This window comes from Jaculus jaculus, chromosome 19 (assembly GCF_020740685.1).
Source record: "Jaculus jaculus isolate mJacJac1 chromosome 19, mJacJac1.mat.Y.cur, whole genome shotgun sequence".
In the NCBI taxonomy this organism is placed as follows: domain Eukaryota; kingdom Metazoa; phylum Chordata; class Mammalia; order Rodentia; family Dipodidae; genus Jaculus; species Jaculus jaculus.
This window is the reverse complement of record NC_059120.1, coordinates 19464060-19487228: the sequence shown is the minus strand read 5'-3', so window position 1 is coordinate 19487228 and position 23169 is coordinate 19464060. Positions and strand designations below refer to the sequence as shown.

Genomic DNA, 23169 nt, shown 5'->3' with positions numbered 1-23169 from the left:
TTTCTTTCTTTCTTTCTTTCTTTCTTTCTTTTTTCAAGGTAGGGTCTCACTCTAGCCCAGGCTGACCTGGAATTCACTAAGTAGTCTCACACTGGCCTCGAACTCTTGCTGATCCTCCTACCTCTGCCTCCTGAGTGCCTGGATTAAAGGTGTGCCTCACCACGCCCGGCTCCCTTTTGTTTTCTTGAGGGGCCATTGCTCACTGAAACCTGAGCTGCTGTTTTTCAGTCAGATTAGCTGACCAGGGAGCCTCAGTTGTCCTTTGGTCTCTGTCCCCAACAGAGAGCTGGGTTTACAGGTGTATGTGGTCCCGCCAGCTTTTCACGTTGGTCCTGGGGATTAAACTCAAGTCCTCTCAGTCCCTTGCGCTATGGGACAAGAGCTCTCAACAACTGAGCCATCTCCCAATCCTAGCACATGGTTTCTATGTATCATATCAGTTGTTGAGTGTGCAAATTCTTGCCTTGTGCTTTGTGGCATCTCCTTCAGACTTGCTGGCATGTAATTTATGGATTAAATCAAGGTATCAACACCTACATTAAAACTTCAGAGCAGGGCTGGGGTTATGACTCAGTTGCCAAAACACTTGTCACACAAAGTGTGAGTGCCTAAGTTTGACCCCAGCACATACATAAATGCCTGGGCATGGCGGTACACACCTGCCATTGTAGTGTTCAGGAGGCAGAGACAGGAGAATCCTTGGAGCAAGCCAGTCGGCTACTAGCTGAACGAACGAGCTTGGGGTTTGGCGAAAGACCCTAATCCCAGTATAATAAAGAGAGACTGAAAACACTTGACATTGGTTTCTGGCCTCCACACCATTCATCCCCACACATATGTGTGCCCAACACACATAGAAACATAAACACACATGCATGTACAACACACACGTACATGCAACGAGATGATACCTGCTTCAGAGCGCTGAGTGGCCACGACGTTTTCACATGGGAAGGTGCATCTCAGTATCGTGAGTCACGGATGGAAACTTGAAAGCAGCTTTCCGAGTCACCTCCTGGTCTCCAAGGTGACGCTGGGGGCTGTTACTCTTCCCTTGAGGGTGTCTGTGTTTCTTAGGGGTCTGGAAAGCCTTCTTAGCAGAGGACTCATACCTCTCTATGTTCACTGTAGGAAGAGATGGAAGACAAACCCTTTTCCAAGTTTAATGATCGAAGGCCTTTCCCCCCATGGTGTTAAGAGCACAGGAGGGATACTTCACATTCCCTTAGTGCTCCAGAGCAGTGATTATCAACTGGGTGGAGGAGGGAGGGGTAGCGTTCAGATTTGATGGTGGAGATGAGAAAGGGCATACAAAAGCCCCCCTGTGGATCCCATCAAACTCACCCACACCCATACTGAGAACCGGGTTCTAACAGTTCAATTTTTGGCATAAGGGAGTGTCTGTCTTCTCAACAGTGCTTATGCTACCGGGGAAATCAGATTCCTCCTCAGTGTTCCTTAAGTATATGGATATTTTGGGGCTGGGAAGATGGCTCAGTAGATGAGCCATGCAAGTGTGAGGACCCAAGTTCTTATCCTCAGCACCCATATAAATGCCAAGTGGGCATGTTGGCTGGCTTCTAATCCCAGTGCTGGAGGGGTGGGGGCAGAGGATCCTCAAGGTAAGGCTGGCTGAATTGGTGAGCTCTGGGTTCAAGTGAGAGCCCTTGTCTCAGTCAAGTGGCGAGCGATCAAGGAAGACACCTGACGTCACTCTCTGGCCTTCACATGCACAAGTGTGCACACGCACCTGCACACACATGCAAACATGCACACGCACACATACAGAAACAAAAGATGGAAAGCCGGGATAGCACAAGACTCTAGTCCCAGCACTCTGGAGGCTGAGGTATGAGGATCCCCGAGAGTTTGAAGCCAGCCTGGAGCTACAGAGAGTTCCAGGTCAGCCTGGGCTAAAGTGAGACGCTACCTCAAAAACAAAAGGGGGGCTGGAGAGACAGCTTAGTGGTTAAGACACTTGCCTGTGAAGCCTAAGGACCCAGGTTTGCCTTGCCAGAACCCATGAAAGCCGGATGCAGAAGGTGAGGCCTGCATACGGAGTTCATCTGTAGGAGCTAAGACCCTAGTGCACCAATTCTTTTCTCTCTCTCTCTCTCTCTCTCTCTCTCTCTCGCTTCCTCTCCATGAAAAGAGAAAGAAAGAAAGAAAGAAAGAAAGAAAGAAAGAAAGAAAGAAAGAAAGAAAACAAAATAAAACAACCAACAACAACCAACCCATCAGGGACAGGGACTTCGCCTTGTTCTATCTGAATCATGATTTCAATCTGTCCATTTTAATAGTCCTGACCTTAGGATATTCAGTGTAACTTGTTTTATAAAGTTCATTTGTCTTTGTGAACCCAAATAATTAAACAGGATTTTAATAACACATATGTATTTATGATGTATACAGGAAGATGCAGGCATAACACACTAATTGAATCATTCTGAAAACACAAATATTTAGCTAGGCTAAAAAAACACATATTAAATATCCAAATCTCCAAACTGCTAAAAACCAGCACCTTTTCTGACAAAGAGAGCAGTTTAATAACAGTGTTGGAAATCTGGCAATATGTTTGTTAAGATCTTTAATTAGGGACAGACTTTCCCAGAGGCCTCTGAAGGCAAAAGGTGTAAATGGAGAAACTGTCCCAGCCTGCACGCTCCGAGGTGGCTGGGCTCTGAGCACAGATGGGCTGGTGAGGAAACTGTGAATGGACAAATGATAACAGACTACTCTGTAATTCCAACACCAGCTCATTAGCAATCTGTCAGAGATTTTAAATACGGATCCTGGTGAAATGCAGAGCTGATGCGACCGTTTTGCAGTCACGTGCCCGTCTGCCTGAAAAGGCCACTGCACACGGATTGGCATCATGGCTAGTAGCAAAGTGCCAGTGTCTGGGGGAAGCTCAGACATTTAGATGCTTTGTGTTCTTGTTGGAGAATGGTGATGTCATGCATTCTTGGGCCATCCCAGGAAGCTGAGGTGACAGAGGTTCCACGATGGAAGTCATTGATAAGTCCAGAACCAAACTGGCATGACAGGAACTATGAAGGACATGGTGCTACCCCCATTTCTAAAGAAGAAATGGGGGCATTTCTCAGTCCACAGATTTAAATTCTCTCACATCGCCAACCCAGGTTCTGAATTAATACAGACTTGTTGGTGAGTGGCTCAAATAGGCGCTACTGAAAATACATTTATTTAGAATAGGTGGTTCAGGCTGCGTCAGAAGGGTATAGAAATTTTTAGCCTGAGGGAAAAAGAAGAAACATATATTGTGTATCAGTTATACACCAACGACATGTCATGTTGATTAATTATGTGATGTCGTCATTTAATTTTCACAACAACTCAATGAGCTATTTCCCCCATTTCACAGGTAGAACAGCAATGGAGCCCACAGAGGTTATATGACCTCATGGAGACAGGATGGCTGGTGCGTGGAGATTGCTCTGTTTGAACACATCTCTGTGGTGGCACAGCCGACCTTTGTCGCTCTCACTGTGCTGTGCACCGGGAGTAGCCTTTAGGGTGTGTGTTACTTTTCTGTGCGCAGGGTTCAGGGCGCCAGAGACTCAGCTGGTTTCCACTCTGAAGAAGCTGTGCAATTTTCATGGTACAAATGGACATTGAATTATTTGAAATACGTTTAAGATTTCTTTGGGAAGGATATCTGTGGTTCCAAGTTGTATGGACATGTCCACAGATGACATGAAGAATTAAACTAGGGCTGGAGAGATGGCTTAGTGGTTAAGCGCTTGCCTGTGAAGCCTAAGGATCCCGGTTCGAGGCTCGATTCCCTAGGACCCACATTAGCCAGATGCACAAGGGGACACGTGTCTGGAGTTTGTTTGCAGTGGCTGGAGGCTCCGGTGTGCTTATTTTCTCTCTCTCTCTGCTTCTTTCTCTTTATTTATTTTTTTATTTATTTGCAATGGGAGAGAGAAAGAGAGAACACAGACTGGGCATGCCAGGGCTTCTTGCCATTGCAAACGAACTCCAGACACATGTGCCGTTTTGTGTACCTGACTATGTGGGTACTGGAAAACTGGACCCAGGTCATCAGGGTTTTCAAGCAAGCACTTTTAACCACCGAGCTTGAATTGCTCTTTTTTTTGTGAAGCTTGTAGTCTTGGAGTTTAGAGATTATAAATGGTGCACTGTGTGTCTACCTTTGTTTATTTGGGTTGGCATATATACTACCATAACCATGCCCGTATCTGGGAGATGAAGAAATACCTGTATTCTTTTACTCCCACTTCTCAGCCTTCTGGAAAACTTAGCATGGAAACAGGATGTTCTTCAAATGAAAACTTTTTTTTTTTTCCTGCTGCAGACTATGTAGGGAGGTTTATTAGGGCCCCAAGGCCGTGGCTTTGCTTGACCTTCTTCCTGGGGCAAAGGTTGTTGGTGTGGCCACACTTCTTACGGCAAGTCACAGCGCGGGGTGCAGATGAGCGTGGCGCTTGCAGCCTATCGTCTTGTTGCACTTGTGCCTCTGGGCAAGCTGGGCCATCTCGGAGATGCCACCCTGCATGTGCGGACTCCTTCTCGATGCTGTAGTCAGAGACTGCAGCCGTCCTCCAGCCAATTGCCAGGAATATCAGCTGCTGCTGGTCTGAAGGTGGGATGCCTGCCTCGTCTTAGATCTTGGCTCTGACATTCTCGATGGTGTCACTGGGTTCGACCTTTAGGGTGATGGTCTTGCCCGTCAGGATCTTCACAAAGATTTGTATTTTGGTGTCTGCTTGGCCACCTCATTACAGAGAATGAAATGAAAACTTTATTGAAGAGGATGGTGGAAGTGTAGCCATCTCATCTAATGACCCTTTTGTCCTTAGCAACCTGTGCAGATGGCAGCGCAGGCCTCCTCTCTCTCAGAACCAACTTTCCCGGTCAAGGTAAAGTATTCGCTCTCACACCCATCCTACCTCAACTCTTCACATGGCTGGATTTCAGTGGAAAAATGGAAGGATTTGTGCCTCCCTCAGGTACCTGAAGGGCAGATTCTGAGGACTCCTGAGTAGACTTACCCTGTTCCCCTGTTCACTTTGTAAACATACATCCTTCCTTAGAGGACCTCCCTACTTTCACAGACTGATCACTTAAAAATTTGTTTATTTATTTATTTGCAAGGAGAGAGAAAGAGAGAGAGAGAAGAGATAGAGAGGGAATAGGCATGCCAGGGCCTATAGCCACTGTAAACAAACTCCAGATGCATGTGCCCCTTGTGAATCTGGCTTACATGGGTTTTGGGGAATTGAACCTGGGCCCTTTGGCTTTGCAGGCAAATGCCTTAACCACTAAGCAAATCTCTCCAGCCCCCAATCACATTTTTAAAGAAAACCTTAATGATCACTACAAACAAGGCAGACTGCTGGAATGCATGACATAAACTTTGTCAAAATAAAAACTAGCTAGAACTTTATTTTAAGGAAATCATTAGATAAGTTTACATAAATTCATGATTCTCAAAGTGTGCTTTGAGGGTCATCACATAAACATCAGTGCTTGTCATTCAGATTCCTGGGTGTTGCAGCTGCCTTTTCATTGCTGGGACAAAGCATCTGACCCAAAGTAGCTGATGGGAAGAAGCATTTTGGCTTACAGTCTTGATGGGAAGCTTCATGATGGCAGGGGAAAGCATGGCATGAGCAGAAGCTGAACATCACCTCTGCCACAACAGGGGGAGAAACAGCAGCAGGCGAGTGGCTGAATTCTACAAGGGGGAGCTGGCTATAGCAGTCTCAGGCCTGACCCTCCCAACAAGACACCCCCTCCAGCAAGGTGCCTCTCAAATTGTCATTGGCTGGGGACTAAGCATTCAAAACACATGAGTTTATGGGGGACACCTGATCCAAGCCGCAGCACTGAGTCTCATGCCTTCCTTATTGAAGCAAGCAACTCTAGATGTGTGACTCAATATCCATACTTTTTTTCCTCAATACACAGGTATTACTTTTATATCCTACTAATTCAATAAAACTACTGAAAACAGGAAAATAAGAATGACTGATCTTGGGAGCTGGAGAGATGGCTTAGCACTTAAGGTGCTTGCCTGAAAAGCCAAAGAATCCAGGTTTGATTCCCCAGTACCCATGTAAGCCAGATGCACAAGCTGGGCGCATGCATCTGGAGTTCATTTGCAGTGGCCAGAAGCCCTGGCATGCCCATTCTCTCTCTCTCTCAAATAAATTTAAATATGCATATTTAAAAAATATCTGATCTGTGCAGGTAATCCCAGTGTAACATCCAATGAAATGTGTGGCGGTGAATTCTGAAGTGACACGGGCCATATGACATGGCTAGAAGACATTCCTGGGTGGTGCGGGAGGTCAGCTACATGGTTCTTTGTCACATTAAAGTTTAAGGGTCATTGATGGATAGGATGTCATTGGAATATTACTGTTTTTTTTTTTTTTTTAATTCAAGGTAGAGTCTCAGTCTAGCCCAGAATCACCTGGAACTCATCTGTAGTCCTAGGCTGGCTTCATTTTATTCAAAAATAAACTCACAGTGATCCTCCTACCTCTGTCTCCCAAATGTTGGGATTGAAGATATGCGCTGGTGTAGAGTATTATTTTTAATAGAGGAACCAAAGGGAACAGAAGAATATAAATGCTCATCAAAAGATTAATTAAAGTGATGGTACAATAATTCACAGCTTTAAATATGTGATGTGGCTGTATATTTATTGACACAGAAAAATGTTTGTAGGATGCTGAATGACAAGAAACAATTTATACTACAATGTGTATGATCTGAAAATATTTTTCTTTTTGAGTCTGATTTGCAGGTCTTAGCTCTAGATAATATCGTTGGTTTTCATTGCCTTCTATATTTTCTGGGGTTCTTTTAGACAACAAACATATACTACATTTATATTCTAATAAGTCAATGAAGCTATTAAAACAGGAAAATAAAAATATTTGATTTCACAGGTATTTCTAGCGTAACATCCAATGAAATTTGTGGTAGTGAATTTGGAAGGTAGCAACAGCTATCTGTTGCATCTAGAAGAATCTAGAAGACATCTCTCGGTTGGTTTAAGAGGTCAGACTGTGTTGCTACTGGAGAGAACTTTTGGAATGCAACAGTGGCTTTATAGCAGATGTTTTATGTCATAGGGCTACTTACTCATCAGAACCAGTGCCTTTTGTAGGAGAAAAGAATGGTACAGAGGACTGAGAACATGTTCTCTAATTTTGGAATGTTAATTGGATACCTAAAAAAAAAAAAAAAGACTGTGAGCTAGAGAGATGTTTTGTTGGTTAAGAGTGTTTCCTGCACAAGCATGAAGGCCTGAGATGGCTGAGTTCAATTCCCCAGGACTCACATAAATAGTTGGATCATGTCTGTAACCCCAGTTCTGTGGGGAGCAAAGACCAGAGAATTTCTGAGGCTCCTGGAAACAGCAAGCTCCAGAATCAATAAAGAGACTGTTTCAAAGACAACAAGTGGTGAACAATGGTCGGGGACGCTCTGCATTCTCCTGTAGCATCTTCGTGCACACAGGGCACCATATCTGCACACGCATGTGCATATCACACACAAACACCACAATATGCCTACTACATACATGCACATGCCAAAGAAAAAAAGACTAGCCAACTCTTATATTTAGGTTTACAAAAATGGGAAAGGGTATTAAAAGGATGAAAGGTAATCAAGTTATAGTACTATCACGTGTTTTATACATTCATTCAAACTTTTGCCCCTCAAAGTTATGTTTTCTCCTCCTTCCTCTTTTCTCTTCCTCCCCTCTTTTTTTCCCCCCCATTCCCTCCTATTGAAGAAAATGTGGGTATGAGAACTACTGACAATTCTGAGACTTTGCCTCTAGACCTCAATTCTGAGAGTACTTTTCTTGGACCGGTCCCGTTTTAAATGTTGTCAGGAGGTACCATAATTGGTTGTGGTAAATGACACTGGAGCCACATTGCCACTCACTCTGGAAACGATATGAGCTCAGCGTGCACTCATCAGATGCATTTCTGTATTAAACTATTACAGGCAGAATGCCTCCATGGGATTCTGTTCTCCTAATAGTTTTCCAGGGTTTGTGCTGAAAGGGTTCTGTCAATCAAGTCTGGAAATCTGCTTAACACCCTGACTCAGGTTAATAAAATGCAGCTGCCTGGCTCGTGCCTCAGAGGCCACTGTTCCCTGGTTCTAATATTATCAAGCCTCTCTAAAAATGCTTCATTATAATTGACACTCACTGATAAGACATCTTTTTAATATAAGAAATGCACCCACAAAGTCTGCTAGAAGAGATACCCCATACCTAAAGCCGTAGCTAACAGGCCATAGGACAGGCTAAAGTGTATTTTCACAAGTGTCCTGGAGACAGACCTGACAGAGATCGTGACGTTCTTGGGTGTCTTGGAATCAAGACCAAGAATTGATACACAGGTAGGGATGGCCCAGACTATAGAGTTGCACATGGGCTCTGACAGCATGCTCACTAATTAATGAGAATTCCAAAAGCCTTATTTGATGAAGACGTCACCAAACGATGGAACATCTGTGCTGGCTGAACAGCAGAGAAAAGAAAGTCTGGGATAGGGAGGTGGCTCAGTGGTACTTGTCATACAAGTAAGAGTGCCTCTTGGGTTAGATCCCCAGAACATGTATACAAAGCCAGATGCTGTGGTAGATATCTATACTCCCCATCTACCTATGTGAGGAGGGAGGCAAGGCAGGAGAAGTTTCCAGACACTCACGGGCCAGCTAGCCTGACAAGTACAGTGGTGAACAATGACTGGAGACCCTCCCTCCACTGAGGAAGAAGGTGAGAACTTATACCCAAAGTTATCCTCTGACCCCCACACATGCACTGTGGTGTGTGGGGGCCTACACTCACACACAGGAATACACATACGCATACACACACCCCTCTTGAATCGCTGGGTGTATGGTCCCAATATCCCTATGTACTAGTTTTTCTAAGGTTAGAATTTCTAGGCTATTTGATTCCAAATTAGCCTAGACAGGAACATTTCCTCTCTGGTTGCATGGACAGAAGCATCCATATACAAACCTTGTCATACAAACAACTCACATTAGAAGAATATTAGGGAGGTCAAAGTGCTGGAGTGAGTGTAGTAGATTTCCAAACAAATTCTACTTTCCAGAAAGTTTCTAATGGCTGCCTCCAAGGAAGGAAAAAAAAACACAACCAAACAAAATAAACAAAGGCAGGGTAGGTAGGGTATTCTTTTCCACAGGGCTCTCGGCATGGTGGAATATCATTAAGTATACAACAGGTAGGAAACTGAGGAAGGAACATTATTAATTATACTGTAGTGTTGTTTATTTGAATGTTTCCTTTCAGAGGCAACATGAGTGACTTCACAGGAAGGGAGAAGAAAATGGTTTTCCATGGGCGTTAGAGCTTTTGTGAGGAACGTCTTAATGAGGCACTCTGGGCATAGTCTTAGCATAACCAACATGGCTTTGGTGGCTTTAAGGTCGCATGTCATTTGTACAAGGGACTACTTGACTCCGCTCTCATTTCCCTCAGATTCTTTTCAGACATTAATTGCCTACATTTTCCTGGTCAAGTGAAAAGAATAAGCACATGCAAATGTATTCCATGGGTCTGGACTTCCTCCTCGTGTGTTTCTGCCAGCACCCAGTCCCCCATGTGGAAGTGAGGAGCAGATAATCTTAACCATTCGCTTTAGGATGGATTGTGACATTTGTATATTAAGGACTTTTTATGTGTTATCCCCTGCACAGAGCTCTTCATAAACACTCTCCACCTGATCCCCCACACAGCTGTGCAGTTGCTGATGATTATTGTATTCCTGTTTATAGGGAATCAAGTAAAAGGAAGGCTGAGTAAGTAAATTGCTCAAGGTTACCCAGCCTTCCACCCTCATCTGCTTCTCCACAAAGCATCGCTTTCAGTGCTTTCCTCTGTCCTTGCTCGGTAAAGATGCGCCACCCTTGAGCTCCTTCCAGACAAACTTGCAGTGTTCTGTAGTTGATATTCATTCCACGTGTTACTTCCAGGAAAGGGTGCTCTATCCCTATTCCTGGAACAAGCCTTGGGTGATTCTTGGCACCACACCCCCTTTGAGAAATTCTACTGTGGGCAGAGCTCCAGCTTCAAGATCAGAGGGATCTGCTTGTCAATTTTGATCTTTATTCTTATCATCTGTGGCCACATAACTTCTAGAACTTCAGCTATTTAGTTTTGCATTTAACATAGGAAAAGCTAAAAAGTCGTCGGGGATGTGTGAACTGTTGATTGTATTCAGGCTCTACGCTTCTGCCAAGGGGTTGCGTAAGGGGTACTGGGAGAGGAAGATAGCATGAGTGTGTTTAGGAGAGAGATTCATTGTTTTTCAAAAGTAGGCTATGATGATACCACTTACCTCTCCTGAGCAGACATCACCCATTTTGATCTTGGCACCATTAAAAAAAAATTATTTATTTATTTATTTTTATTTTAGAGCAAGTGAGACAGAGACAGAGAGAGAATTGGCACACCAGGGCCTCAGCCACATTGAACTCTGGGTGCTTGCGCCACCTAGTGGACATGTGCGACCTTGTGTTTGCCTCACCTTTGTGCATCTGGCTTACATGGGATCTGGATCTACTGAACATGGGTCCTTAGGCTTTGCAGGCAAGTGTCTTAACCTCTAGGCCATCTCTCCAGTCCCCCCTTTTTGTTATTGTTTAGTGCTGAAGATCAAAGCCAGTGCTTTCCATGCTAGGCCAGTGCTCTAACAGTGAGTTACCCTCCATTTCATGATGAGTCCGGATTGAATATCAATTCTTCTCACAAGTTCCAGGGCTTATTACTAGAGATGACACTCCAGGAGAAACTGACCTACTACCCCATGCATATGTCTGTTCAAAACACTAAACTACACAGAAAGGAGTGAAATGAGAAAGAAAAGATCTAAAGCTGCGACGGGTGGATATTGATCACCTCCTCTCATTTTGTTTTCATGAATTTCAAACAGTCCTTCTCACAATGATCGAGAGTGGACCTTGTGGTGGAAGGGCATCCTCAGCCAGAAAGTAACATTTCTGACTACTTTCCATACATTACCACCCACCAGGCAAGCCTTAAAAGGAAGTTTAGGGACTCCATGGCAAGCAAGGAAACAGGCTCAGGAAAATAGTGACGTGCCCAAGATCACATAACAACTGAATAGGAGTTATAACCTAGGAACATTTGGCATTGAATGCTGTTCTCTTCCTACGGGATCCTGCGACCATCCACACTGGGGTTAAGTCCTTTTGTAACTGTCTCCTCCCAGCCCTGGCTCTGCAGCGGCAGCTTCCACCAATCTCACAACCCGCCCTGGTGGGGCACATCCAGCAGTGGGGCTGGTAGTAGGAGGTTTGATAGTAGAAAGCGTTAAATCAGGGCCCAGAGAGATGGTTCAGCAGTTAAAGTTCCTTAATTACACAGCCTGCTTGCCTGGGTTCAATCTCCTAATACCCACAAAAGGCTGATGGACATTTGTTTGCAGCACCAAATGACCCTGATGCACAAGTGTGCACATACACACATGCTCGTGCAAATAAATTAAAAAAAAAGAAATGTAAAGTAAATCCATTTAAAATGGGTTCCTGTTTTCTATAGTAGTTTAAGAAAAACGTTGCCCTTGGACTTCATCTTAAAATTGAAACTGAAGCTTATAAAAATTGGTATTTCAGGGCTGGAGACATGGCTTAGTGGTTAAGCGCTTGCCTGTGAAGCCTAAGGACCCTGGTTTGAGGCTTGATTCCCCAGGACCCACGCTAGCCAGATGCGCAAGGGGGTGCATGTGTCTGGAGTTCATTTGCAGTGGCTGGAGGCCCTGGTGTGCCCATTCTCTCTCTCTCTCTCTCTCTCTCTGTCTGTCTCTAACTGTCTCTTTATTTCTCTGTCTGTCACTCTCAAATAAATAAAAATAAACAAAAAAATTTTTAAAATGATATTCCAGGAGTTAAGTCTGTGAAACAAATTATTCGAAATCTTAGGGGCATAAAACAATGAAGTAGGGCTGGCAAGGTAGCTTAGTAGTAGAGCACTTGCATAGCATGCCCAAAGCCCTGGGCTTGATCCCTGGCACCATGAAACAAAACCACACAACCAAAGTATTATGCTAACCAATTCAGTGGGTCAGGAATCCAATACCTGATTCAAGAGGTTCCCACCATTACTTTCCATGACATCACTAGTAACAATCCCTTTCCATCTACTTTGTCATGATACAAACTCAGGTCATGAGCATTTCCATCAGGACTTTCTCCCCACCCCTTTCTTCTTCCACTGTGCCTCGTCCTTCTCTGACTGAGTCATTCATTAGAGTTTCCTTTCCATGGTTTGGTTCAGCTCCTGGCCTCCTGCTACCCTCTGCGTCTGTGGTCAGGCTTCATCTGTGTAACTCGTTCAGAGATTATGTTGCCAACACTTATCTGGATTCCCAGCCTCACTTTGTTTGAATTGGTTCCCCTGGAGCCTGGACCCAGCCATGATCCCAATCTAACATGTTGCACCTGTCCCATGGGGTGAGCTGGACCTTGCTTATCTGCCAACTTGGTGTGAAGATCGAACTTGGGTACTCCAGCTTGAGTGGCAAGGAATTTACCCACTGAGCCTTCTCTCCAGCCTGAAAATCTTTATTTGTTTATTTGAGAGAGAGAGAGAGAGAGAGAGAGGAAGATAGAAAGAGATAATGGGCACACCAGAGCCTCTAGCCATTGCAAAGGAACTCCAGACGCATGCGCCACCTTGTACATCTGGTTTTACGGGGAAAGCGAAGTTGGGTCCTTAGAGACTTTGCTGGCAGGCAGCTTAACTGCTGAGCCATCTCTCCAGCCCCTCTTTTCAAAAATGACATAAAGTACATTTCTTTATTATATAACCAGTAGCCATGACTATAAAACATTTAGATTTCCTTGTGGTTAAAATGACCCAGGAGAAGTATATAATGCAGAGGTGTAACTACTGTGTTTGCATTTCAGAAAAATCACTGGCTGCAGAAAGGGGTCATGGGAACAAATGGAAGGTTCTGGCCTTGGTTTGGGTAACAGAGGGTGAGAGCCTAAACTCGGGCAGTAGGAGGGATCACCCAGACACTTGCAAGGCAGAACTGAGGGGACTTCCTCCTGGTTTGTAGGGAGCCCAGAGCAGAGGAGGTGGGGAATAGTCCTCAACTTTGAGCCCCACTAGTTGTCAGAAGTATGAAGCTGTTAATGGAAGAAAAAGAAAGATAGAACCACATTTTGGAAAAAAAATATATATATTGAGCTTAGTTTCTTGGGCACGTGCATAGCATGTGTAGTGCTGGTGGTGTGTGTAGTGAATACATGTGTGTACAGATGTGTGCACCTGTGTGCAGGTGTGTGGTGGCCAGCAGAGGAAGTCGAATATTCTTCTCTTTCACGTTTCCACTTTATTTCCTTAAGACAGTCTCTAACTGATCTTGGAGCTTAATGAAAACTTTCTTTCCATCTCCCTGAGGCTGATGTGGAATTCACTATGTAGTTTCAGTGTGGCCCTGAACTCTCAGCAATCCTCCTACCTCTGCCTCCCAAGTACTGGGATTAAAGGTGTGCACCACCACCACCCAGCTTTTAAAAATATTTCATTTACTTATTTATTTGAGAGAGAGGGAGAGAGAGAGAGAGAGAGAGAGAGAGAGAGAATGGGTCTCACTAGGGCTTCTAGCCACCACAAACAAACTCCAGACACATGCACCATGTTGTGTATCTGGCTTACATGAGTAATGAGGAATTGAACCTGGGTCCTTAGGCTTCACAGGCAAGTGCCTTAACACACTTAGCCATTTCTCTAGCCCACCATTACTGTTTTGAAAGAGAGAAGTTTCATCAAGATGGAGACCATGGCAATAAGGTGAGGTCAGTTTGTGGCTCAATTTTCATCTTTCCCAGGCGTCCCCATATTGATTTCCATAGTGGTTGGACCAGTTTGCACTCATAGGAGACTATTCTTGATGCTCATACCCAGTCACCCAGCTAGCTGCGTCCACATGAGCATCTACAGTCAGAGAGTGCTTCAGGGCTCGCTGAAGTCATCTGAGCCTGACTCACATCCTAGAACTGCCCGGATGACTCACCAACTTGAATAACTAAAATGCCTACTGGTTTGAGCCACTTTTTGGGGGTGCTTTGGCATGCATAAATAGCAGGCTGATTTGGGAGATCTTTGGAAGGTTCTCATTATTTTGCATTGACACACCTGCCCAGGTGGGGAAAAGAAAGAGTACCTGATGGGAGAAGGAACGTCACCAGAAGTTCAGTTCAGGCTTGTCTTGTTTTGCTTCAAGACAAGACAAGGAGATAGGGTTGGGATATGAGAAGTTCTGGACTGAACTTCATGAATCACAGGGGCTTTGGCCTTGGACTGAGAAGGAGATGGCACTTTCTTTAGGTTTCCTCTGGACATGCTCACATTTTAACATCCAAGCCCAAATCAGCACCCCATGCTCATGCATCTCCACATCTGCCAGAGCCAAAAGGGCCATCTGAGGCTTCCGCTTGTCGTCACTGGCATGTCAGGAGCCGCAGTGACAGCCGAGAAGGAATCTTCAGTTCGTGTATAATGAGGGTTGAAACTTCTGTCTCCGCACATTGACTATGACTCTTATTTCACTAGGTAAACTGACAGCAGTCTCAGGTCCTTGACTCGGCGAGGGGGCATCAACACAACCACTCACATCTATGCTTTTTCGTTTTTACTTGCTGTCATTTTCAGGGTTCCATTATCTTGTCTTTTCGCAGTTTCATCTAGATTCTTCAATCCTAGACGTACACTCTTCTATTGTGAAACCTATGACCTCGGGGCTGGGGAGATAGCTCACAGGGTAAGTGAGCTTGTTGTTCACACACAGGAAACTGAGTTTAATACCCAGTAGCCACATAAAAAGCCAGGCATGGCCCATGTGCCTGTAATCATAGCAATGCAGAGGGCGGGGGAGTGGAGACAGGAGGATGGATGGTGAGGACTCCCTAGTCAGCTAGACTAACAAACAACAACAAAGCAATCAAGGAGCCCCAGGCCCAGTGAGAGACTGTGTCAGGTAAACAAGGTGGAAGAGCCATCGAGGAAGATACTCAGCACCTTCTAGTTTCTTCACATATGCACATGGAGCTGCACATCTGCACACACACACACACACACACACACACAGGCCCTACACATATTACACATACAACGAAATTATGGCGGTACCGAAGACATCTGGTGTGGAAGACAAAAAACAAACAAATAAACAAATGGTTCTCGTCTTCATGCTGATGTTCACTAGCACATTATCTAGGCTAAGTCATTTGATCTGTTTCCTTGTCTGAAAAATTATTCCTGCAACAAACATTTTTTTTTTTTAGGCTAAAAAAAATCTTTATGTTTTCCTTTTTCTCTAATCATAAAAATGATGCATATTCATTGCAGAAAACTAGGAAATAGCTAGGTAAGTAAATAAGAGATATCTACAAACCCCTCTATAGTGACATAACATAGGAATAGTTTTTAGCAGTTGTACATAAGAATATACACATGCACATACACATGTGTGTACAAATACGCTCATAACATTTTGCCAAATTGGAATTATGTGTGTGTTTTTAATACTGTTTTTTTTCCATTTAATATTATTTTGTGAACATTCCCCACATCATTAGGCATTTCTCAGGATCAATAATTTTGAGGGGCTATGATATATAATCCACTAAACATAGCATAAAGTATTTAACCATTTCCACATCATTGAGCATATGGGATGCCTCTGGTGTCTCACCATGTGACTAACGAAGCCATGCTTTCCTTAGAGTCATCTTCACAGGCATGTTTGGTTTTTTGAAATATTGTTGGTTCTGAGACCTATGTGTTGGGAAGTATTTCCAACCCAGCTTATGCATGGCTTGCATCCTGGTTTTAATTAGGATTCCTCATTCAGACCAAGATGGGTTTGACACATTACCATTGAAAATGTAAACCCTTGCAATGTTGGGGCTGAAAGTCAAATGAAACATTCTTAATCTGAATATTCAGGCTATTTCTTGTCTGCTATGAGGAAAAGGACGAAGGTATCACACCCAGTGATTTGTCTGTTGTGTCTCACAGGAGTTTGGCAGTCTGGGCAGAAGGATCTTGCTCTGGAGGGGGTGGAAGTGTATCCTTGTCTTGGTCACGTATCTTCTCTTCCTCCAACTTGACCTCCAATACAACCCCACGTGCCATTTTGGCATTTGGTACCTTTTTTTTCCCTTGTTGTTTGTAGTGCAGCTAGGCGGTTGCCATCTTGACCGGAAGTGCAACAAACATTTGTTGAGTATTTTCCACAAGCCAGGAACTGCTCTAAGGGTTCAGGATATCCCAGTGAAAAGAAGCACCAAAGAGCCCTGTCCCCCAGAGGCTCACGCTGGAGGAGTCAGACAATGAAAACAAATGCAGTAGACAGGATAATTTACATCATTTGATTAGAGGCGCAATGTGTTATGAAAAAATTAAAAACAGGGTTGGGGAGAACACCTCGAGCTTTCCTCTGGCCTCCATATGTACACTCGTACGGAGCATGCACCTGTATACACACATGTACACACTACACACACCACAAACACACGCATATGCTGTGGTTGTTTGAATAGACGTCTCCCAAAAGATTTCGGAGATTTATTAAAGCTTCTTGGATTTCAGGCTACCTGGCTGGAGGAGGTGTCACTGGGGGTGGACCTGAATTTCAGTCTAAGAGATGTAAAGTGCCTGTGGTTTGGCTGCCAGGTATCTCTCTTTCTTTCTTTCTTTCTTTCTTTCTTTCTTTCTTTCTTTCTTTCTTTCTTTCTTTCTTTCTCTCTCTCTCTCTCTCTCTCTCTCTCTTTCTTTCTTTCTTTCTTCCTTTCTCTCTCTTGCTTTTGGCTTTTCTCTCTGTTTGGTCCTGTAAAAGCTGGCCAGCTTCTTCTGCCATTATGGAACATCCCCTGGATCCGTAAATTTCAATAAATCCCTTCTTCCCATAAACTGTGTCTGGTCGGAGGCTCATCCCAGTGACATGAGGCTGTCTGCTACATATGCCAAAAAACTTACAGAACATCAATGATGGGAGCATCATGAGAGACCCCGTTAGGTACTTGGAAGGAGTAAAGGAATTACTGTGAGACTGTCTGGATCTGGGTTTTGCATAAACCAGGTGCGTGGGGTGCAGGCATTCCAGACAAAGTTCCCACAGTGTTTAGTCACTTTGCATTTAAGTTTGTTAATCCCAGGGGAGCGTCATTACTACTTTAAGACCAACTGTCCATGCATATTTTAAAAACGTTTTTACTTTGATTTATTTGTAAAAAGAGAGAGAGAGATTGAATATGAACACAGGGCCTCTTCTGCTGCAGACAAACTCTAGATGCATACACCACTTTGTGCATCTGACTTCACGTAGGTACTAGGGAATTGAACCTGAGCCAGCAGGCTTGGCAAGCAAATGTTTTTGACCACTAAAATATCTTACAAGTCCCTAACAACTATTTCTTTGAAGAGCTAATAAGTGACCAACTATTCCTTTCCAAATCTAGCCCAGAACACAAGGCAAGAGAGCCTGTAGCCTTATGCTTATTTTCAGGGACCTCTTGTAGCATTTCCTGTGTTTGGGAAAAGTTAGGTGTGTTTTGTGCCCAACATCACCTGGGCATTTCTTATGTGCTTTGCTGTTCTGCATAAATCAGCCGGTGGTGGTTTGAGTCAGGTGTCCCCATAAACTCCTATGTTCTGAATGCTTGTGCCCATGCTGGTGGCAATTTGAGAAATGAAGACTTGCTGAGGAAGTGTGTTGTTGGGGCTAGACCTTGAGGTTTATTGGCCCCTAGCTGTCCAGTGTTAGCTTTGCCTAGTCTCTTGCTGCTGTTACCTCCTACTGTGGTAGAGGTGACGTCCAGCCTCTGCTTATGCTATGCTGTCCACTGCCGTCAGGAAGCTTCCCCTCGAGACTGTAAATGAAAATAAATCCTTCCTTTCCACCCATAAGGTGCTTTTGGTTGGCTGTTTCATCCCAGCAACATAAGGAAACTACAACACAGCTGCAGACAGAGAATATGATTTTACAAAGACATAGGAGGGCTGGGGAGACAGCTCACCTCAGAAGCATGAGGACCTGAGTTTGGATCTTCAGTACTCACATACAAGCTGGGTGGGCATGACAGTAAGTGCCTGTAATCCCAGGGGAGATGGAGACCACAGGATCCCGGGGGTTTGTTAGCTAGTGTAGCCAGATTGGTGAGCTTCAGGTCCAGTGAGGGACATTGTCTCAAAAAAATATGGTGGAGGGCTGGCTTAGCAGTTAAGGCACTTGCCTGCAAAACCAAAGGACCCAGGTTCAATTCTCCAGCATGCACGTAAGCCAGATACACAAGATGGTTCATGCATCTGGAGTTGGTTTGCAGTGGCTGGAGGCCCTGACACACACATTTGCTCCCTTCCCCCTCAAATAAAAAAATAAACATATGGGCTGGAGGGATGGCTTAGCAGTCAAGGCATTTGCCTGCAAAGTCAAAGGACCCAGGTTCAATTCCCCAGGACTCATGTTAGCCAGATGCACAAGGGGGCGCACGCATCTGGAGTTCCTTTGCAGTGGCTGGAGGCCCTGGCTCATGCGCTGTCTCTCTCTCTCCCTCTCTGTCAAATAAATAAATAAATGAACATGAATATATTTAAAAAATATGGTGGAGGATAATGGAGGAAGACATTCACTATCAACCTCCGGCCTCCATGTATGCATGTGCACACACAGTCCTCCACATGTATGAGCCCCACACATGAGAACATGCATGTGCACGTACATGCATGACACTCACATATGACAACTCAAGGTGGTGGAAGACACAGGAGGAAGGATCAGGAGCTTGAGGCCAGCCCTCGTTTATCCCTGGGTCCCTTTGACCCAGCTGGCAAGACAGAGCGTGCATATGTGAGACAGTTAATCCTCAGGAGGCAGCCAGCATGGTGGTTAAGAGCTTGAGCTCCGCAGTCAGATAGCAGGAGTCAGCAATTCCCATTCTGTGTATCATGGCGACGCAGTCCCAGGCAAGTTCCTTCCTTTTCTGAGATCCTGTTTCTTCAGTTGCAAAATGTGGGTAACAGGAATTTCTATGTCATGAAGTTGTTGGGCCAATACAATGAAATAATACATATAAACTTCTTAGTATAAGCCAAGCATGGTGGCACATGCCTGGAATCCAGGCATTTAGGATGCCGAGTTCAAGGCCAGCCTGGGGTACGTAGTGAGACCCCATCTTAAATAGAGAAAAGTGGAGGCACATAATATATGTTAAAGTTGTCACACTTGCTGTGTAGTACTTGAAAGGCCATATGCAAGGCTCAGAAGGAAACAAGAGGAACTGGGTAGAGTGCCCCTGAGTTGGGATCTGTAAACAGGGACAAAAAGAGCTTCACCTGATTGTTGTAGCCCAGTGTCTATTATTTGTTTATGTGTGTGAGAGAGAATGGGCATGAGCGTCCCGGGGCCCCTTGCTGCTGAAAATGACTTCCAGGCATGTTGCAGTCAGGTTCGCATTACTGGTAGAAATCACCTGGCCAAGAGCAGCTTGTGGGAAAAAGAGGTTTATTTTGGCTTACAGGCCTGAGGGGAAGCTCCACGATGGCAGGGGAAAACACTGGTATGAGCAGAGGGTGGACATCACCCCTGGCCCACAGAAGGTGGACAACAGCAACAGGAGAGTGTGCCAAACACTAACAAAAAGGACACTGGCTATAACACCCTTAAGCCCACCCCCAACAATACACTCCCTTCAGGAGGCGTTACTCCCCAAATCTCCATCAGCTTGGAACCTAGAATTCAGAACACCTAAGTTTATGGGGACACTTGAATCAAACCGCCACAAGTGCCACTTTGTGTGTCTGGCTTTATGGGTACTGGGAAATCAAAGCTGGGCCGTCACACTTTGCAAGCAAGCTCCTTTATCCACAGAGCCGTCTCTCCAGTTCCCCAGTGGCCACTTATGTGCTGGGTCCTGGGGCCTGGGGGATGACTCAGTGAGCAATGTGGTTGCTATATAAGCATGAGGACCTGAGTTCAGATTTCCACTTCCCACGAAAATGTGGTTGTGTGTGGCCTGTAATCCCAGTGCTGGGGAGGAAGAGACAGGAAACCCTTGGGCTTACTGGCTAGGTAGTGTAGCCAAATTGGTGAGTTCTGGGTTCAGGGAGAGACCCTATCTCAAAGACCAAAATACACAGCGTGATAATAAGACACCACCACTAACCTCTAGCTTCCATATGCATGTGCACGCCCACACCACACACACACACACACACACACACACACACACACACACACACACAAAGAACACACTCATACATGCACACCCCATACACATGTATGCACAAAACAAAAATAAATGTTGGGCCATATGATATTATCTACGTAAATAGAAAACCATATAACTTTAGGAAGAAAGCTGTCATTATTACCATTGTAAAACACTTGGAGTGTGACGGCCAGTAGTGGGGAAAACTTATTTGCAAATTTCTTGGAGAAGCTAAGTTCTACCCGTAGCTGGGAAGAAGAGAGGGCTCAACAGGGAAGAGCGCTTGCTGTGCAGGCATGAGGACCCGGCTTGGTCTCTGGCGCCCAAGGAAAAGGACAGACACGGTCATATGTGCCTGTAACTCTGGCACTGAGGGAGGCAGAGACAAGAGGATCCCTTAGGCTCCCTGGTTAGTCAGCCTAACAGAAAAGTGGTGAGCTCCAGTTTCAGTGAGACCCTGTCACGAGGAGACAAGGCAGGAGAGCAATGGAGGAGGACATGCGACTTTCTCCTCTGGCCTCTGCATGAGTGTATGTGTGCAGATACTACACGCACATGCACACAGACACAGTGCAAACCCACCTACATCCTACATGCACACAATAACCCACCTACATATCACACCCATACATAATACAAACACCCACCTACATATCACACACAATGCAAACACCCACCTATACACACACACACACACACACACACACACGCGTACTAATTATTTTTACAGGACCTTGAAGAGAGTAAAGACTTTTGCCGAAAGACCAAAGAGCTAGGAAGCACTTTAAGGGCAGGCAAGATTCTTTCAAAGTTGGAGCATAAAGGAGGAAATAAGTAGCCAGTGAGTGCAGTCCATCTAGTAAAAGGGTTTGGGGCCGCTATTGCATGACTTTGCTTGGGGTGACCCTTTCTAGCCACTCCAGACTGAGCCACCGCAGACAGAGGAAGGCCTCCATCAATCCAGTGAGTTTGCCCGGCCTGAGTGGCTCACGGGCAGCTGTGCTGGGGGAAGTTCGGCTCCAGGATGACAGCTGTGGGTCTGGAGTGAACCTGCAGGGAAGTTACTGGGCTAGAGACCCCTGTCCCCAGCAGTGGTTTGCTGCTCACGTCATGCAGGGGGCCTAGCGAGCCTTTGAAGGCTTAATCTCCCGAGCCTCCCTCAGTCCACAGGCAGACAGTGAGCACAGGCAAGAGATTCAGCAAGGTCTTGTTCTCCTTCTTCAGGTGTCTGTGGCAGAAAACAGGAGGCGTGAGTGAGAAATCGGCAAAATAATAATAATAAAAAAAGCTCTACATCAAATACAGTGTTTGAGAAGGAATAGTTCTAGAAGGTTCTAGAAGGCTGGTGCAGGCCGATTCTATGAGCCCTGCTGCCAGAATTATTCTGGTTTGCCAGTCCAAACCGAGCAGGAAAGGATCTGCCACTCCTTCTCTCTGCCTCCAGGTCAGTGGCCTCAGGGCCCGAGGTCACCACTCGGTAGGATACCAGCTTGGGCTTAGGAGCAGGAAACCCTTCAGGCAACCAAGCAGGAACCATGACCCACCATTAAACGCCCTGGTGAGGAGCACATGCAGGAAGAACCCTGGAGCACTCGCTTACTGTGAGCCACAGCGACGACATCTCCCCTCTCCAGAGATGCTTGGATGGGGACCCCTGACCACACATAATGCGTGGACTTGACCAACTGGAATGACTTTGTAGTCAAATAGACTCTGGTTTGAATTGTTACCTTCTCATTTCTTTGTACTGCATTCAAGGCAGATATATATATAGATACACACACACATACATACATACACATACACACACACACACATATATGTAGGGAGAGAGAGAGAGAATATGTGTGCACCAGGACCTTTAGCTGCTGTGAAGGAACTCTAGACACATGCTCCACCTTGTGCATCTGAATTTTTTTTTATTTTTATTTTTTGGTTTTTTGAGGTAGGGTCTCACTCTAGCCCAGGCTGACCTGGAATTCACTATGGAGTCTCAGGGTGGCCTCGAAATCATGGCAATCTTCCTACCTCTGCCTCCCGAGTGCTGGTATTAAAGGTGTGCGCCACCACCCCTGGCTGCATCTGATTTTTTAATTTTATTTATTTCATTTGGGGGAGGGAGAGAGAGAATGGGTCTGGCCACATTTCAAAGTCTCGAATCCTAGGAGGGGTTGGGAAGTGGCTCCGTGGGTCAAAGCACTTGATCACAGACAACCTGAGTTCTGGTCCTTAGAATCCAAGTAAAACCAGACACAGCGGAGCACCTTTGCAACCCTAGCAGGGGGAGAGGGCAGGTAGAGACAGGCCAATACCCACGAGATTGTGGGCCAGCTAGCCGGGAATAAGCTGGGGCCAACAAGAGACCCTGCCTCATGCTGGGAAGATGGTTCAGCAGTTAAACGGTCTTGCTTGCAGAGCCTGCTAGCCTAGGTTCAGCTCCCCAGTACCCACGTAAAGCCAGATGCCTGAAGTGGCACATGCACCTGGAGTTTGTTTTCAGTGGCAAGGGGCCCCGGCGTGCCCATTTTCTCTCTCTCTCTCTTTTCCTCTCTCTCTCTTTGTTCACAGATAAATAAAAAGAAAAAAAAACAGCTATTTTTAAAGAGAGACCCTGCTTCAAATGAGGTGAAAGGTAAAGGCGACAACCAACATTGTCCTATAACCTCCACGCACGTCCCTGTTCCCACACCTCTCCACGCGAAGATTGCGCTCAAATTTCTGAGCCTGTTTCCTTATCTGCAAAATGGAGCTAACAACTACCCAGGGGTTTGTTTTGTCAAAATAAGATGTGTTGCATCACAATTGGAAAAGCAAAAGCTTTTCTAATTTTCTCGAAGGAATTTAATTAAGGTGTGGGGGCCAGAGCAGGAACCA

General features: G+C 45.2%; 1 pseudogene; it reads right to left on the bottom strand.

The window, feature by feature from the left end:
* Positions 1-4346: 4346 nt before the first annotated feature.
* On the bottom strand, positions 4347-16222 carry LOC101611556 (annotated as a pseudogene).
* Between the last annotated feature and the right edge of the window lie 6947 nt (positions 16223-23169).